Genomic DNA, 13,056 nt, shown 5'->3' with positions numbered 1-13,056 from the left:
GGGATGAGTTCCGTCAGCACGACGACATGGTGACGATCTTGATGTTCTACCGTCGCAGGGCTTCGCCTCAGCACCGCTACAATATTATCGAGGATTATGGTGGAGGGGGGCACCTCACACGGCTAAGAGATCAATGATCAATTGTTGTGTCTCTGGGGTGCCCCCTGCCCCCGTATATAAAGGAGTGGAGGAGGGGGCCGGCCAAGGAGGATGGCGCGCCCAAGGGGGGGAGTCCAACTCCCACCGGGAGTAGGACTCCCCTTTTTCCTATTAGGAGTAGGAGAGGGAAGGAAGAGGAAGGAGGGAGGAAGGAAAGGGGGGGCCCCCTTCCCAATTCGGATTGGGCTTGGGGGGGGGTGCCCCCTCCCTTGTTCCTTTCCCCTCCTTTCCACTAAGGCCCAATAAGGCCCATATACCTTCCGGGGGGTTCCGATAACCTCCCGGTGATCTGGTATTGTCCCAATCTCACCCGAAACCTTTCCGGTGTCCAAATATAGTCGTCCAATATATCGATCTTTATGTCTCGACCATTTCGAGACTCCTCGTCAAGTCCGTGATCACATCCAGGACTCCGAACAACCTTAGGTACATCAAAATATATAAACTCATAATGAAACTGTCATCGTAACGTTAAGCGTGCGGACCCTACGGGTTCGAGAACAATGTAGACATGACCGAGACACGTCTCCGGTCAATAACCAATAGCAGAACCTGGATGCTCATATTGGCTCCTACATATTCTACGAAGATCTTTATCGGTCAGACCGCATAACAACTGTTGGAAATATGCCCTAGAGGCAATAATAAATTAGTTATTATTATTATATTTCATTGTTCATGATAATCGTTTATTATCCATGCTAGAAATGTATTGATAGGAAACTCAGATACATGTGTGGATACATAGACAACACCATGTCCCTAGTAAGCCTCTAGTTGACTAGCTCGTTGATCAATAGATGGTTACGGTTTCCTGACCATGGACATTGGATGTCGTTGATAACGGGATCACATCATTAGGAGAATGATGTGATGGACAAGACCCAATCCTAAGCCTAGCACAAAGATCGTGTAGTTCGTATGCTAAAGCTTTTCTAATTTCAAGTGTCATTTCCTTAGACCATGAGATTGTGCAACTCCCGGATACCGTAGGAGTGCTTTGGGTGTGCCAAACGTCACAACGTAACTGGGTGGCTATAAAGGTACACTACAGGTATCTCCCAAAGTGTCTGTTGGGTTGGCACGAATCGATACTGGGATATGTCACTCCGTGTAAACGGAGAGGTGTCTCTGGGCCCACTCGGTAGGACATCATCATAATGTGCACAATGTGATCAATGAGTTGATCAAGGGATGATGTGTTACAGAACGAGTAAAGAGACTTGCCGGTAACGAGATTGAACAAGGTATCGGGATACCGACGATCGAATCTCGGGCAAGTATCGTACCGATAGACAAAGGGAATTGTATACGGGATTGATTGAATCCTTGACATCGTGGTTCATCCGATGAGATCATCGTGGAAAATGTGGGAGCCAACATGGGTATCCAGATCCCGCTGTTGGTTATTGGCCGGAGAGTTGTCTCGGTCATGTCTGCATGGTTCCCGAACCCGTAGGGTCTACACACTTAAGGTTCGATGACGCTAGGGTTATAGGGAAAATATGTACGCGGTTACCGAATGTTGTTCGGAGTCCCGGATGAGATCCTGGACGTCACGAGGAGTTCCGGAATGGTCCGGAGGTAAAGATTGATATATAGGAAGTATGGTTTTGGCCACCGAAAGTGTTCCAGGCATCACCGATAGTGTACCTCGACCATCGGAGGGGTCTGGGGGTCCACCGGGAGGGGCCACCAGCCCCGGAGGCTTGCGTGGGCCATAAGTGGTAAGGGACCAGCCCCTATGTGGGCTGGGGCGGCTCCCACCAAGGCCCAAGGCGTCCTCAAGAGGAGAGGGGCAAACCCTAGGCGCAGATGGGCCCTAAGGCCCACCCTAGGTGCGCCCCCCTCTCTCTCCCCCTTGGCCGCCTCCCAGATGGGATCTGGGGGCTGCCGCCACCCCTAGGGAGGGAACCCTAGGTGGGGGCGCAGCCCCTCCCCTCCCCCTATATATACGTGAGGTATGGGGCTGCCCAACACGTGTGATTTGCTCTCCCCGTTGGCGCAGCCCTACCCCTCTTCCTCCTCGCTCTCGTAGTGCTTGGCGAAGCCCTGCTGGAGTCCCGCGCTCCTCCACCACCACCACGCCGTCGTGCTTCTGCTGGATGGAGTCTTCCCCAACCTCTCCTTCTCCCCTTGCTGGATCAAGGCGTAGGAGACGTCACCGGGCTGTACGTGTGTTGAACACGGAGGTGCCATCCGTTCGGCACTAGGATCATCGGTGATTTGGATCACGGCGAGTATGACTCCATCAACCCCGTTCACTTGAATGCTTCCGCTTAGCGATCTACAAGGGTATGTAGATGCACTCTCCTTCCCTCGTTGCTAGATTACTCCATAGATTGATCTTGGTGATGCGTAGAATTTTTTTTGAATTTCTGCTACGTTCCCCAATAGTGGCATCATGAGCTAGGTCTGTGCGTAGTTACTATGCACGAGTAGAACACAAAGTAGTTGTGGGCGTCGATTTGTCAATTTGCTTGCCGTTACTAGTCTTATCTTGATTCGGCGGCATCGTGGGATGAAGCGGCCCGGACCAACCTTACACGTACGCTCACGTGAGACCGGTTCCACCGACTGACATGCACTAGTTGCATAAGGTGGCTGGCGGGTGTCTATCTCTCCCACTTTAGTCGGATCGAATTCGATGAACAGGGTCCTTATGAAGGGTAAATAGAAATTGGCAATTCACGTTGTGGTTTTGGCGTAGGTAAGAAACGTTCTTGCTAGAAACCTATAGCAGCCACGTAAAAACTTGCAACAACAATTAGAGGACGTCTAACTTGTTTTTGCAGCAAGTGCCTTGTGATGTGATATGGCCAAAAGGATGTGATGAATGATATATGTGATGTATGAGATTGATCATGTTCTTGTAATAGGAATCACGACTTGCATGTCGATGAGTATGACAACCGGCAGGAGCCATAGGAGTTGTCCTAATTTATTTATGACCTACGTGTCAACATAAACGTCATGTAATTACTTTACTTTATTGCTAAAGCGTTAGCCATAGTAGTAGAAGTAATAGATGACGAGACAACTTCAAGAAGACACGATGATGGAGATCATGATGATGGAGATCATGGTGTCATGCCGGTGACAACGATGATCATGGAGCCCCGAAGATGGAGATCAAAAGGAGCAAAATGATATTGGCCATATCATGTCACTATTTGATTGCATGTGATGTTTATCATGTTTTACATCTTATTTGCTTAGAACGACGGTAGCTTAAATAAGATGATCCCTCACTAAAATTTCAAGAAAGTGTTCCCCCTAACTGTGCACCGTTGCGAAGGTTCGTCGTTTCGAAGCACCACGTGATGATCGGGTGTGATAGATTCTAACGTTCGAATACAACGGGTGTAAGCCAGATTTACACAGCAAAAACACTTAGGTTGACTTGACGAGCCTAGCATGTACAGACATGGCCTCGGAACACAGAAGACCGAAAGGTCGAGCATGAGTCGTATAGAAGATACGATCAACATGAAGATGTTCACCGATGTTGACTAGTCCGTCTCACGTGATGATCGGACACGGCCTAGTTGACTCGGATCATGTTTCACTTAGATGACTAGAGGGATGTCTATCTGAGTGGGAGTTCATTAGATGAACTCAATTATCATGAACATAGTCTAAATTGTCTTTGCAAATATGTTGTAGATAAATAGCTCATGTTGTAGCTCCCTGTTTCAATACGTTCCTAGAGAAAGATTAAGTTGAAAGATATTGTAAGCAATGATGCGGACTAGGTCCGTAGTCCGAGGAGTGTCCTCACTGCTACACAGAAGGCTTACGTCTTTGATGCACCGCTCGATGTGCAAACCCCTACAACGTCGTCTGTGGATGTTGTGAACACCTGACAGACACATCCTGATGACTACTTGATAGTTTAGTGCACCATACTTTACGGCTTAGAATCGGGATTCCAATGACGTTTTGAACGCCATAGAACATATGAGATGTTCCAAGAGCTGAAATTGGGATTTCAGGCTCATGCCCGTGTTGAGAGGTGTGAGACCTCTGACAAGTTCTTTTGCCAACAAGATGGAGGAGAATAGCTCAGCTAGTGAGCATGTGCTCAGAATGTCTGGGTGCTACAATCACTTAAATCAAGTGGGAGTTAAACTTCCAGATAAGATAGTGATTGATAGAGTTCTCTAGCCACTATCACTAAGCTACTAGATCTTCGTGATGAACTATGACATGCAAGGGATGGAGTTGATCCCGGAGCTGTTCGCGGTGCTTAAGACCGCAAAAGGTAGAAATCAAGAAGGAGCATCAAGTGTTGATGGTTTAACAAGACCACTGGTTTCAAGAAGGGCAAGGGCTAGAAGGGAAACTTCATGGATGGCAAACCAGTTGCCGCTCCAGTGAAGGAACCCAAGGTTGAACCCAAACCCGAGACTAAGTGCTTCTATTGTAAGGGGAACGGTCACTGGTAGCGGAATTACCCCAAATGCATGGTAGATAAGAAGGCTGGCAACTTCAACAAAGTATATACGTGTTATTAATGTGTACCTCGCTAGTACTCCTGGTAGCACCTGGGTATTGGATACCGGTTCAGTTGCTATTATTGGTGACTTGAAGCAAAAGCTACGGACTAAACGGAGACTGGCTAAGGGCGAGGTGACGATGTGTGTTGGAAGTGTTTCCAAAGTTGATGAGATCACCATCGCACGCTCCATCTGCCTTCGGGATTAGTATTGAACCTAGATAAATGTTATCAGGTGTCTACGTTGAGCATGAATATGATTAGATCATGTTCATTGCAATACGGTCATTCATTTAAGTTAGAGAATAATGGTTATTCTGTTTACATGAATGATACCTTTCATGGTCATGCACCCTATGTGAATGGTTCATTGAATCTCGGTCGTGGTAATACACATGTTCACGCCAAAAGATGTAGAGTTAATAATGATAGTACCACTTTCTCGTGGCACTGCCGCTTAGGTCATATTGGCGTAAGATGCATGAAGAAACTCCATGTCGATGGATGTTTGGAGTCACTTGATTTTGAATCGCTTGACACATGCGAGCCATGCCTCATGGGCAGGATGACTAAGACCCCGTTTTCAGGTACAATGAAACGGGCAAGTGACTTGTTGGAAATCATGCATGCTGATGCGTGTGATCCAATGAGAATTGAAGCGTGCGGTGGATATCGCTATTTTCTCATCTTCACTGACGATTTGAGTAGATATAGGTATATCTACTTAATGAAGCACAAGTCTGAAACGTTTGAAAAGTTCAAGCGATTTCAGAGTGAAGTTAAGAATCATCATAACAATAAGATCATGTTCCTACGATCTGATCAAAAGGGGATTTTCTGAGTTATGAGTTTGGCAATCACTTAAGACATTGTGGAATTGTTTCACAGTTGAAGCCACCTGGAACACCACAAGGTAATGGTGTGTCCGGACGTCGTAATCGAACCCTATGAGATATGGTGCGATCTATGATGTCTCTTACCAATCTACCGTTTTCATTTTGAGGTTATGCGTTAGAGACAACTGCATTCACTTTAGATAGGACACCATCTAAGTCCGTTGAGACGACGTCGTATGAACATTGGTTTGGCAAGAAACCAAAGTTGTCGTTTCTTAATGTTTGGGGCTGCGATGCTTAAGGCTTCAGCCGGAGAAGCTCGAACCCAAAGCGGACAAACACATCTTCATAGGATACCCAAAGGTGACAGTTGGGTATACCTTCTATCTCAGATCCGAGGGCAAATTGTTTGTCGCTAAGAACGGGTCCTTTCTCGAGAAGGAGTTTCTCTCGAAAGAATTGAGTGGGAGGAAGATAGAACTTGATGAGGTTGTCGAACCTTTATTTCAACCAGAGAGTGATGCAACACAGAAAGATGTTTTCTGTGGCACCTACGTCTGTTGAATAGGAAGTTAATGATAGTGATCATGAAGCTTCGGATCAAGTTGCTATCGAACCTCGTAGGTCGACAAGGATATGTACTACTCCTAAGTGGTACGGTAATCCTGTCTTAGATATCATGTTGTTAGACAACAATGAACCTACGAGCTATGGAGAAGCGATGGTGGGCCCGTATTCCGACAAATGGTTAGAAGCCATGAAATCCGAGATAGGATCCATATATCAGAACAAAGTATGGACTTTGGTGGACTTGCCCGATGATCGGCAAGCCATTGAGATAAATGGATCTTTAAGAAGAAGACGGACGTGGGCGGTAATGTTACCGTCTATGAAGCTCGACTTGTGGGAAAGAGTCTTTTCACAAGTTCAAGGAGTTGACTACGATGAGAATTTCTCACCCGTAGCGATGCTTAAGTCCGTCGGAATCATGTTAGCATTAGCTGTATTTTTCGATTATGAAATCTTACAGATGGATGTCAAAACAAGTTTTCTTACCAGTTTTCGTAAGAAAAGTTGTATGTGATACAATAAAAGGTTTTGTCGATCCTAAGGATGCTAAAAGGTATGCTGGCTCCAGCAATCCTTCTATGGACTAGAGCAAGCATCTCGGAATCGGAATATATGCTTTGATGGAGTGATCAAAGCTTTTAGGTTTATACAATGTTTGCTAGAAACTTGTATTTACAAGAAAGTGAGTGGGAGCACTACAACATTTCTGATAAGTATATGTGGATGACATATTGTTGATCCGAAATAATGTAGAATTTCTGGAAAGCATAAACGGTTGTTTGAAGAGTGTTTTTCAAAGGAAGACCTGGATAAAGCTGCTTACATATTGGGCATCAAGATCTATAGAGATAGATCAAGACGCCTGATGATACTTTCAAAGAACGCACACCTTGACATGTTTTTGAAGGAGTTCAAAATAGATCAGTCAAAGAAGGGGTTCTTACCTGAGTTGTAAGGTGTGAAGTTGAGTAAGACTCAAAGCTTGACCACGGCAGAAGAAAGAGGAAGGACGAAGGTCGTCCCCTATGCTCTTGTCATAGGCTCTATACGGTATGCCATGCTGAGTACCGCACCTGATGTGTGCCTTGCCACATGTCTGGCAAGAGGGTACAAAGGTGATCTAGGAGTAGATCACCAGATAGCGGTCAAAATTATCCTTAGAGGAATAAGGAAATGTTTCTCGGTTATGGAGGTGATAAAGAGTTCGACGTAAAGAGTTACGTCGATGCAAGCTTAACACCTATCCGGATAGCTCTGAGTAGAGATACCGGATACGTATAATGGAGCAACAATTTGGAATAGCTCCAAGTGGAACGTGGTAGCAGCATCTACGATATGACATAAAGTTTTGCGAAATACATAGGGATCTGAATATGGCAAGACCCGTTGACTACAACCTCTCTCACAAGCATAACATGATCAAACCCAGAACTCTTTGAGTGTTTATCACATAGTGATGTGAACTAGATCATTGAGTCTAGTAGACTCTTGGATGTTGGTCACATGGCGATGTGACCTGTGAGTGTTAATCACATGGCGATGTGAACTAGATTATTGACTCTAGTGCAAGTGGGAGACTGTTGGAAATATGCCCTAGAGGCAATAATAAATTAGTTATTATTATATTTCCTTGTTCATGATAATCGTTTATTATCCATGCTAGAATTGTATTGATAGGAAACTCAGATACATGTGTGGATACATAGACAACACCATGTCCCTAGTAAGCCTCTAGTTGACTAGCTCGTTGATCAATAGATGGTTACGGTTTCCTGACCATGGACATTGGATGTCGTTGATAACGGGATCACATCATTAGGAGAATGATGTGATGGACAAGACCCAATCCTAAGCCTAGCACAAAGATCGTGTAGTTCGTATGCTAAAGCTTTTCTAATGTCAAGTATCATTTCCTTAGACCATGAGATTGTGCAACTCCCGGATACCGTAGGAGTGCTTTGGGTGTGCCAAACGTCACAACGTAACTGGGTGGCTATAAAGGTACACTACAGGTATCTCCGAAAGTGTCTGTTGGGTTGGCACGAATCGAGACTGGGATTTGTCACTCCGTGTAAACGGAGAGGTATCTCTGGGCCCACTCGGTAGGACATCATCATAATGTGCACAATGTGATCAAGGAGTTGATCACGGGATGATGTGTTACGGAACGAGTAAAGAGACTTGCCGGTAACGAGATTGAACAAGGTATCGGGATACCGACGATCGAATCTCGGGCAAGTATCGTACCGATAGACAAAGGGAATTGTATACGGGATTGATTGAATCCTTGACATCGTGGTTCATCCGATGAGATCATCGTGGAACATGTGGGAGCCAACATGGGTATCCAGATCCCGCTGTTGGTTATTGACCGGAGAGTTGTCTCGGTCATGTCTGCATGACTCCCGAACCCGTAGGGTCTACACACTTAAGGTTCGATGACGCTAGGGTTATAGGGAAAGTATGTACGCGGTTACCGAATGTTGTTCGGAGTCCCGGATGAGATCCCGGACGTCACGAGGAGTTCCGGAATGGTCCGGAGGTAAAGATTGATATATAGGAAGTATGGTTTTGGCCACCGGAAGTGTTCCGGGCATCACCGCTAGTGTACCGGGACCACTGGAGGGGTCCGGGGGTCCACCGGGAGGGGCCAGCAGCCCCAGAGGCTTGCGTGGGCCATAAGTGGGAAGGGACCAGCCCCTATGTGGGCTGGGGCGCCTCCCACCAAGGCCCAAGGCGTCCTCAAGAGGAGAGGGGGCAAACCCTAGGCGCAGATGGGCCCTAAGGCCCACCCTAGGTGCGCCCCCCTCTCTCTCCCCCTTGGCCGCCTCCCAGATGGGATCTGGGGGCTGCCGCCACCCCTAGGGAGGGAACCCTAGGTGGGGGCGTAGCCCCTCCCCTCCCCCTATATATACGTGAGGTATGGGGCTGCCCAACACATGTGATTTGCTCTCCCCATTGGCACAGCCCTACCCCTCTTCCTCCTCGTCTCTCGTAGTGCTTGGCGAAGCCCTGCTGGAGTCCCGCGCTCCTCCACCACCACCACGCAGTCGTGCTGCTTCTGGATGGAGTCTTCCCCAACCTCTCCTTCTCCCCTTGCTGGATCAAGGCGTAGGAGACGTCACCGGGCTGTACGTGTGTTGAACGCGGAGGTGCCGTCCGTTCGGCACTAGGATCATCAGTGATTTGGATCACGACGAGTAGGACTCCATCAACCCCGTTCACTTGAACGCTTCCGCTTAGCGATCTACAAGGGTATGTAGATGCACTCTCCTTCCCTCATTGCTAGATTACTCCATAGATTGATCTTGGTGATGCGTAGAATTTTTTTTGAATTTCTGCTACGTTCCCCAACAACAAGATACGTTGTTCCCTTTGTCATCGGTATGTTACTTGACCGAGATTCGATTGTCGGTATCTCAATACCTAGTTCAATCTCGTTACCGACAAGTCTCTTTACTCGTTCCATAATACATCATCTTGCAACTAACTTATTAGTTGCATTGCTTGCAAGGCTTAAGTGATGTGCATTACCGAGAGGGCCCAGAGATACCTCTCCGATAATCGGAGTGACAAATCCTAATCTCGAAATACGCCAACCCAACATGTACCTTTGGAGACACCTATAGAGCACCTTTATAATCACCCAGTTACGTTGTGACGTTTGGTAGCACACAAAGTGTTCCTCCGGTAAACGGGAGTTGCATAATCTCATAGTCATAGGAACATGTATAAGTCATGAAGAAAGCAATAGCAACATACTAAACGATCAGGTGCTAAGCTAATGGAATGGGTCATGTCAATCACATCATTCTCCTAATGATGTGATCCCGTTAATCAAATGACAACTCATGTCTATGGTTAGGAAACATAACCATCTTCGATTAACGAGCTAGTCAAGTAGAGGCATACTAGTGACACTTTGTTTGTCTATGTATTCACACAAGTATTATGTTTCCGGTTAATACAATTCTAGCATGAATAATAAACATTTATCATGATATAAGGAAATAAATAATAACTTTATTATTGCCTCTAGGGCATATTTCCTTCAGTCTCCCACTTGCACTAGAGTCAATAATCTAGATTAGACAGTAATGATTCTAACACCCATGGAGCCTTGGTGCTGATCATGTTTTGCTCATGGAAGAGGCTTAGTCAATGGGTCTGCAACATTCAGATCCGTATGTATCTTGCAAATCTCTATGTCTCCCACCTGGACTAGATCCCGGATGGAATTGAAGCGTCTCTTGATGTGCTTGGTTCTCTTGTGAAATCTGGATTCCTTTGCCAAGGCAATTGCACCAGTATTGTCACAAAAGATTTTCATTGGACCCGATGCACTAGGTATGACACCTAGATCGGATATGAACTCCTTCATCCAGACTCCTTCATTTGCTGCTTCCGAAGCAGCTATGTATTCCGCTTCACATGTAGATCCCGCCACGACGCTTTGTTTAGAACTGCACCAACTGACAGCTCCACCGTTTAATGTAAATACGTATCTGGTTTGTGATTTAGAATCGTCCGGATCAGTGTCAAAGCTTGCATCAACGTAACCATTTACGATGAGCTCTTTGTCACCTCCATATACGAGAAACATATCCTTAGTCCTTTTCAGGTATTTCAGGATGTTCTTGACCGCTGTCCAGTGATCCACTCCTGGATTACTTTGGTACCTCCCTGCTAGACTTATAGCAAGGCACACATCAGGTCTTGTACACAGCATTGCATACATGATAGAGCCTATGGCTGAAGCATAGGGAACATCTTTCATTTTCTCTCTATCTTCTGCAGTGGTCAGGCATTGAGTCTTACTCAAATTCACACCTTGTAACACAGGCAAGAATCCTTTCTTTGCTTGATCCATTTTGAACTTATTCAAAACTTTGTCAAGGTATGTGCTTTGTGAAAGTCTAATTAAGCGTCTTGATCTATCTCTATAGATCTTAATGCCCAATATGTAAGCAACTTCACCGAGGTCTTTCATTGAAAAACTCTTATTCAAGTATCCCTTTATGCTATCCAGAAATTCTATATCATTTCTGATTAGCAATATGTCATCCACATATAATATCAGAAATGCTACAGAGCTCCCACTCACTTTCTTGTAAATACAGGCTTCTCCAAAAGTCTGTACAAAACCAAATGCTTTGATCACACTATCAAAGCGTTTATTCCAACTCCGAGATGCTTGCACCAGTCCATAAATGGATCGCTGGAGCTTGCACACTTTGTTAGCTCCCTTTGGATCGACAAAACCTTCCGGCTGCATCATATACAATTCTTCTTCCAGAAATCCATTCAGGAATGCAGTTTTGACATCCATCTTCCAAATTTCATAATCATAAAATGCAGCAATTGCTAACATGATCCGGACAGACTTAAGCATCGCTACGGGTGAGAAGGTCTCATCATAGTCAATCCCTTGTACTTGTCAAAAACCTTTTGCGACAAGTCGAGCTTTGTAGACAGTAACATTACCGTCAGCGTCAGTCTTCTTCTTGAAGATCCATTTATTTTCAATTGCTTGCCGATCATTGGGCAAGTCAACCAAAGTCCACACTTTGTTCTCATACATGGATCCCATCTCAGATTTCATGGCTTCAAGCCATTTTGCGGAATCTGGGCTCACCATTGCTTCTTCATAGTTCGTAGGTTCATCATGATCTAGTAGCATGACTTCCATAACAGGATTACCGTACCACTCTGATGCGGATCTTACTCTGGTTGATCTACGAGGTTCAGTAGTAACTTGTTCTGAAGTTTCATGATCATCATCATTAGCTTCCTCACTAATTGGTGTAGGTGTCACAGAAACTGGTTTCTGTGATGTACTACTTTCCAATAAGGGAGTAGGTACAGTTACCTCATCAAGTTCTACTTTCCTCCCACTCACTTCTTTCGAGAGAAACTCCTTCTCTAAAAAGGATCCATTCTTAGCAACAAATGTCTTGCCTTCAGATCTGTGATAGAAGGTGTACCCAACAGTCTCCTTCGGGTATCCTATGAAGACACATTTCTCCGATTTGGGTTCGAGCTTATCAGGTTGAAGCTTTTTCACATAAGCATCGCAGCCCCAAACTTTCAGAAATGACAACATTGGTTTCTTGCCAAACCATACTTCATAAGGCGTCGTCTCAACGGATTTTGATGGTGCCCTATTTAACGTGAATGCGGCAGTCTCTAAAGCATAACCCCAAAACGATATCGGTAAATCTGTAAGAGACATCATAGATCGCACCATATCAAGTAATGTACGATTACGACGTTCGGACACACCATTATGCTGTGGTGTTCCGGGTGGCGTGAGTTGCGAAACTATTCCGCATTGTTTCAAATGTAAACCAAACTCGTAACTCAAATATTCTCCTCCACGATCAGATCGTAGAAACTTTATTTTCTTGTTACGATGATTTTCAACTTCACTCTGAAATTCTTTGAACTTTTCAAATGTTTCAGACTTATGTTTCATTAAGTAGATATACCCATACCTGCTTAAATCATCTGTGAAGGTGAGAAAATAACGATATCCGCCACGAGCTTCAACATTCATTGGACCACATACATCTGTAAGTATGATTTCCAACAAATCTGTTGTTCTCTCCATAGTACCGGAGAATGGCGTTTTAGTCATCTTGCCCAAGAGGCACGGTTCACAAGTACCAAGTGATTCATAATCAAGTGGTTCCAAAAGTCCATCAGTATGGAGTTTCTTCATGCGCTTTACACCGATATGACCTAAACGGCAGTGCCACAAATAAGTTGCACTATCATTATCAACTCTGCATCTTTTGGCTTCAACATTATGAATATGTGTATCACTACTATCGAGATTCATCCAAAATATACCACTCTTCAAGGGTGCATGACCATAAAAGATATTACTCATATAAATAGAACAACCATTATTCTCTGATTTAAATGAATAACCGTCTGGCATCAAACAAGATCCAGATATAATGTTCATGCTTAACGCTGGCACCAAATAAC

The sequence above is a fragment of the Triticum aestivum genome, chromosome 5A, assembly GCF_018294505.1.
Source record: "Triticum aestivum cultivar Chinese Spring chromosome 5A, IWGSC CS RefSeq v2.1, whole genome shotgun sequence".
Taxonomy (NCBI): Eukaryota; Viridiplantae; Streptophyta; class Magnoliopsida; order Poales; family Poaceae; genus Triticum; species Triticum aestivum.
This window is presented reverse-complemented; position numbering follows the sequence as displayed.